The 6371-nt window shown below is 57.0% G+C and overlaps 1 pseudogene; it reads right to left on the bottom strand.

The window, feature by feature from the left end:
- Nucleotides 1–416: 416 nt before the first annotated feature.
- LOC146405027 (uncharacterized) lies at nt 417–5823 on the bottom strand (annotated as a pseudogene).
- Nucleotides 5824–6371: the final 548 nt, after the last annotated feature.

Here is a 6371-nt window from a genome sequence, read left to right as displayed (position 1 = left end):
ACTGGGAAACTTCAAATCATGCAACGTTATTCTCTCCGGGTTCTGGAGGCAGGAGGTATGAATCGAGGCGTTTGCAGGCGGAGCTCCTTCCAAGGTGCTGGGGGCGGAGTCTCCTCGTCTCGCCAGCATCAGGGCTCCAGGTGTCCCTTGGCCTAAGGTCCCATCCCTGCAGTCTCCGCCTGGGTCTCGACATGGCCCTCTGTCCTGTGGGCCTGTGTCTCTACTTCGTCTTCTTCTAAAGGCGTCCGTCACCGGATCCAACGTGACCTCATCTCACCTTGACTGCGTTTGCAAAGACCCCGTTTCCAACTACGGTCCCCTTCACAGGTTGTGGGAGTTGGAACTCGGAGATGCGTTTCGTGGGCACACAGTGCTCCCTCTTCACCCTCCTGCGGTGGCAAATCCCTCCACGGGCATCAGCACAGAGAATCTTCACCCCGCAGCAGCCCTGAGAGGAAGGTAAGCTGTCGCCATCCTCACTGTCACCTTACGGATGGGAAATCAGGGCACAGAGCCTTGCTCTCACCCGCTGGCCTCGGCACCACGATGGCGTGCCAAGGGACTGTGACCTCCTTCCAGAGGGGACGAGGCACCAAGGACCTTGGTCCCCTGCCCTCTGGGAGCCCACAATCATCTGGTTCTGCGCTCTGGGCACTGCCCACCCCCGACACACTGCATCCCAGCTGGCCGAGCCCTTGGCCTTGGCAGAGTGAGTCGAGAATGTGTGAAGCTGAGCATCGTGGCCTCGGAGCCAAAAATGCCATCTGGTCCCAGTTGGGGCAGAGCCTTGTTAGGTGGCCTTGGGCACCTCTCTGGGCTTCAGTTTGCCCCCTGGGAAGGGAGGGGGCGTCTGGATCTGCACCGAGGGAGAGCAAAAGCCACGTGTGGTGACTCAGCGCCTCAGATGTGGCTGGCGTGGCCCAGGAACATGAACTCCATTGCCTTTAATTTTTTGTTTGTTTGTTTGTTTGCTTTTTAGGGCTGCGCTCGAAGCATATGGAGGTTCCCAGGCCAGGGGTCCAATTGGAGCTACAGCTGCCAGCCTACACCACAGCCACAGCAACACGGATAGACTTGGAGGTTATTGTGCTAAGTGAAATAGGTCAGACAAAGACAAATACAGTATGATATCAGTTATGTGTGGAATCTAAAGCATACAACACACCAGCGAGCATAACAGAAAAGAGGCAGACTCACAGACACAGAGAATGTACTAGCGGTTACCGGTGGGGAGAGGGAAGCAGGGAAGGGCAGGACAGGGGTAGGGGCGTAAGGGGTATGAGCTCTTGGGTATAAAATAAACTACAAGGGTATATTGTGCCGCATGGGGAATACAGCCAGTATTTATAATAACTGTCAAAGGAGTAGAAATTTTCCAAATTGTGACTCACTCTTTCGTACACCTGTGATATTACACATCAACAAGGCTTCCATTTAAAAAAAAAAAAAAAAAAAGAATTACTTTACTGTGCTGAGTCTGTGTTGCTTAGAAAAGATAGCTAAGCCAGCTTGGCATTTTGTTGGTGGAGAGTGTTGCTGTAAGCACGATTTGATGCAGGGCTTGGAGTGCTCAGAGTATCTGGGCAAACAGCATTCTAGGCCGATCTTGCCACTTCTCATTATTCAGTGGGGAAAAACATTTAATCTCTCGGGGCTTTTGCCCCTTCATCTCAATTAATATGTATTAGAATAACTATTTCCTAAAATTTTACAAAGGAGTTCCCTTGTGGTGCCTTGGATTAAGGATCTGGTGTTTTCACTGCAGCAGCTTGGGTCTCTGCGGTGGGTCTGGTTCAATCCCTGGCCCCAGAACTTTCACATGTCATGGGTGCAGCCAAAAAAAAATTTCTACAGCATAAAAGTAGTTTATTAATGCCTGGAAAAACTAAGTCGTAGACCTGAGTGGATTCGGGGGTGGAGAAATGGCTCCACCTTCTATGGGAGGAGCTTCAAAGTCACATGGCAAAAGGGTGTGGCTCAGGAATGGACCAATGAGGTATGGAGGTGCTGCCTCTTTGTACACCATGGACCCCAAGTACCCTCTTGAGAATCTGAAGGATGCTGTGGACTCACCCTCATCTCAACACCCAGGTGTGGGTACACATGGCACCTGCGTACAATTTTAGGGGGTTCACACCCCCTATGGCACCCCACCTGCACTGCAGGCTCCTTCTGGGCTAATCACCCTGGGCATCAGGGCTGCAGCCGTCAAGGGGCTGCTGGGGGGCCCAGCTGAGGGTTGTGGTTAAGCCTCTTCTCCCACGGGAAGACATTGCTGTGTGACGGACAGCCGGACACTCAGGGGGCACCCACCCATTGTCCACGATGCTCTCAGGCCCTGTGGGTCAGAACTCAGGCGGGACAGAGAGGAGGCAGCCTGTGTGTTCCTCACAGCCTCTGGGGCCTCCGCTGGGAGGCTGGGTGGCTGGGCCCTGGAATCATCTGGAGGCCCCTGGGTGAAGCTGGGCTGTGTTGGGTGGGCTGTGGGGTTTGAGGGTGTGTCCCCAGGGCAGCTCTGCAGAGGGACGAGGCAGGAGCTCTCACTTTGCCCTTCCTCTTTTTAACCTCACTGGAGAAAGCGGCAAGTATAATTGTGTGTTTTTAAAGTGTACGATGTGGAGTTCCCACCGTGGCACAATGAGATCAGTGACGTCTCTGCAGTGCCAGGACACAGGTTCGATGCCCGGCCGGGCACAGTGGTTTAAGGGATCTGGCATTGTCACAGCTGCGGCATAGGTCACAACTGCGGCTCGGATCTGATCCCTGGCCCGGGAGCTCCATGTGCCCTGGGGCGGCCGATGAGTTAAGTATGTAAATAAATATGTAACTAAAGTGTAGCACATGAGGACGTGATGCTCCTGGACCGCCAGCATCAACACCCCGTCCCACGCTGCGCACTCTTCTTCCGGTGGAGTGAGAAAACTTCAGAGCTGCTCTGAGCAACTTGCAGTGAATCGTAGCATGTTACGAACTCTGGTCCCCAAGCTGGGAATTAGACCCTCTGAGGGTCAGAGCCTTACGCTTCTCGTGATTAAAATGGGTCCCCTCTGATGCAGCATCTTTCCTGCCCTGGTAGTGGCCCAGCCATGCGCCCATCACCTTCTCCTGGTGGACACAGCACCCCAGATGCACGGGGAGGGAACGGAGACACCACCTCTCAATGGAAGGCTTGGCAGTCACCTTGAAGAAGTTTCTAAAGCCTGGCCAGGACTCTCCTCTAAGGGGCAGGTGCCAAGAGGCGTGCCCACTCAGGACCTCCCACTGGGGGTGATGGGAGGTGACAGAGAGGGCATCCCAGACCCCCGGGGATATGGGGACTCTCCCATACCACCACCACAGGCTTGGCTGCCTGGCCCCTGCCCTTCCGGGGGTGACGTCTCAGTTTTCCCAGTCCTGGGGTGCTCCCTCGCTCAGCCTAGTGGTGGAGACAGTGGGACGGCCCTTCCTGCCTTAAGCAGGTGTCCAGGACAGGCAGGCTGCCTGGTGACACCCTCTTCCTCAGCTAAGCAGAGACTCAGGGTCCCTCTGCTGGGTTCTAAGCCCAGCCCTGCCACTCACAGCTCTCTCCCATCACTCAATTCTCACATGATGAAGTGGAGATGACAGCTCTTCCCTCTGGGAATGCTTAAGAGTGTGAGTGAGCCGCCCAGCACATGGCCCAGGACACTGCGATGCGCCAGAGGTCAGCGGTTCTCATCCTCAGAAAGATCAGAGTCCCCAAGTTTCCCGGCCCCTCCCCAGGACCTTCCATCTGTCCTTAATCCATGAGCTTCTTTGCAGCAAGGTGTCTGTTGACCCAACAAAAGGACTCATGCCTCTGGGACAGTTCACTCAGGATCCCTTTGACCCCACGTCCCCCTTGACAGTGACAACAAGCGTTGCCTGGTCTTGATACCCTCGGGGCGCCAGGTGTGGTCCCATGCGGAAGCTGGCGGTGTCAGCACCCCCAACTTACGGTGGAGGAAACAGAGGCTCAGCGTACAAGGTGCCTTGCTCAGGGTCGCTTGGCCATGGAAGGGAAGCGAAAGGATCAGAAGCTGATGGTGCGACCCCAGAGTCAGCAGGTAGAGCCGCTGGCTCTCCGCCTCCGGCCAAGCACAGGTTACCGCATCGCTGGGGAGCTCAGCCGACCACTGTCTCGGGAGAAGCGAGGGGGTCCGAGACGGCCCCAAACTCTCTTCCTTGATCGTCTCATTTCATCCTTCAACAACTGATGGGTCTGTTTGATCATGACGCCCCCTTGGCAGAGAAGGAGCCTGAAGCAGAGCCAGGCTCAGGAGCCCAGGGCACCCACCCTGGTTTGAAGCTGGATGGCCTGATCTCTCATGTTCTTCATGGTGAGACCATCCCACAGCAACGTCCAGCAAGCAGATGAAGGGGGTGATTTGAAAACACAAACTGGGAGTCCCCGTCGTGGCTCAGTGGTTAACGAACCCGACTAGCATCCTTGAGGACATGGGTTTGATCCCTGGCCTCGCTCAGTGGGTTAAAGGTCTGGCATTGCCGTGAGCTGTGGTGGAGGCCAGAGGCTACAGCTCTGATTGAAACCCTAGCCTGGGAACCTCCCTAGGCCGTGGGTGTGGCCCTAAAAAGACAAAAAAATAAAAACAAAACAAAACAAAAGCACAAAGTAACCATCTGTGGACCCATCGTGGGCCAAGGGGCATCCATCACCCACCCCCAGACAGCAACCCGTGGAAACGAGCAGCCCCGGATATCCATTCTTCAGATGAGTAGACTGAGGCTCAGGCGACTAGAGAGTTGACTTCGGGTTCGTCTGTATGAATTTCTGCAAAGGCTCTGCCCTGCTCAGAGGCAAAGCAAAAGGAAGAGTCGTCTTCCCACTGTCTTCTTTGCATCCAGGCCGGACAGACCCCCTGCAGGTTCCTTTCTCCTGGCCAGGCTCCTTGAGCTGCTGGGGGCCCAGAGCTCTGGCCCCTCCGGGCTGGCTCACCTGGGCCGGGGCTGGAGGGCCCCAAGTCCCTCCCTGCCTGGGAACGTCTGGCCCCCGCATCCCTGTGGGAAGCTCCAGGCCCTAAAGGTGGGTGAGGGGAGGGCTGGGGGAGGCAAGGAGCCAGCAGCCAGCCCCCCACCCCGAACCCGGAGACAGCAGCCCTGCTCAATGTCATCCTTAAGAGGCTGGGGTCAGAGGCCAGTCCTCCTGGCGAAACGGGATCATCCTCCTGGGAGAGGGGCCCCTCTTGGCGGGCGAGTTGGCAAAGGCTTCCCCGTCCGCCTCTCAGGAGCGTCACCTTCCCGCGGCCCCCGCCTGCCCTTTGTCGAGATTCCCACTTAAAATATCAAAGCTGCGGGGCCACAATGCCGCACTGAAAGCTGAGTCACCCAGGTTTTGTGACACCGTGGAGCCCTCCTGCCGTCTCGCCCGGAGCAGGGCTCCTAGTGCCAGGTGAAAAGGAAATCCCCAGCCTGGGTGGGACAGGCGGCCTGGCGAGGCCGGCGCTGCATAAAGGGGCCTTGTTCCCCAAATCAAAAGGGCCTGAACACAAAGGGAGAGAAGAAAGGGCCGGGCGGCCGGGCCAGCTGCAGTCTGGCGCACCTTGAGGGCACGGCGTGCCAGGCCCACAGCGCCCACTGGCAGGGCCGCCCCCCCCCCCAGGCAGCCCTGGGCTTTTCCAGAAGCCCTGCGGTGGGAGGCAGAGAAGGATGGGGTAGGGTCTCACCCAGAGCCAAGCAGGCTGGAGAGGCCGGCACTGGGGCTGAGTGGGGTGTGTCCACAGGCTGCTGACACCCGCCACCGTCACCATCAGGAGAGGCAGCAACACCAGCTCCGGTCCCTCCTCTGTAGAAAAAGGACGATGACATGGTGCCCACCTTGCCGAGCTGTTGTCAGTGTTCCATGAGTGGATCCAGATCAGCTCCTTAGAAGCACGAGGGCAGAGGGCAGCCCACACTGAGGAAGCCCCTCGGGCCAGACGCCGCTCCACTCCTGGTGTGAGGTGCTTCCTCCCGAGAGTTACATCTCATTTCCTGGATGCAGATGCTGAGGCCCCGAGAGGCTCAGGGGATGGTCCTCAGCTGGGATGTCAGGACCCAGAATCTGAACACAGGCCATCTGGTTCCACAGCCTGCATCCAAACCAGGCTGCCAGGCTGTTGGCGAGGAGGACGAGTGTGATGCTATCCGTGAAGACGATGACGGTGGAGGAGATGGTGAGGGAGTTAATGACGGTGGCGTTGACGAAGAAGACGAGGAAGAGGATGCTGGGGACGCAGCTGATGATGGTAACGGAGAAGGAGGCGTTGACGAAGAAGACGAGGAAGAGGAAGACGATGATGGGGAAGCAACTGACGACGGTAACGGAGAAGGAGGAGACGATGGCAAAGATGAAGTGATGGAGGTGGTGAAGGTCG

This window comes from Sus scrofa, chromosome 2 (genome assembly GCF_054392235.1).
Source record: "Sus scrofa isolate SSC_HxYL_T2T_F1_AM1 chromosome 2, Sscrofa_HxYL_maternal_Yorkshire_Landrace_v2.0, whole genome shotgun sequence".
In the NCBI taxonomy this organism is placed as follows: Eukaryota; Metazoa; Chordata; class Mammalia; order Artiodactyla; family Suidae; genus Sus; species Sus scrofa.
Note: the sequence above shows the minus strand (reverse complement) of the source record. Positions and strands in the feature narration are given on the sequence as shown.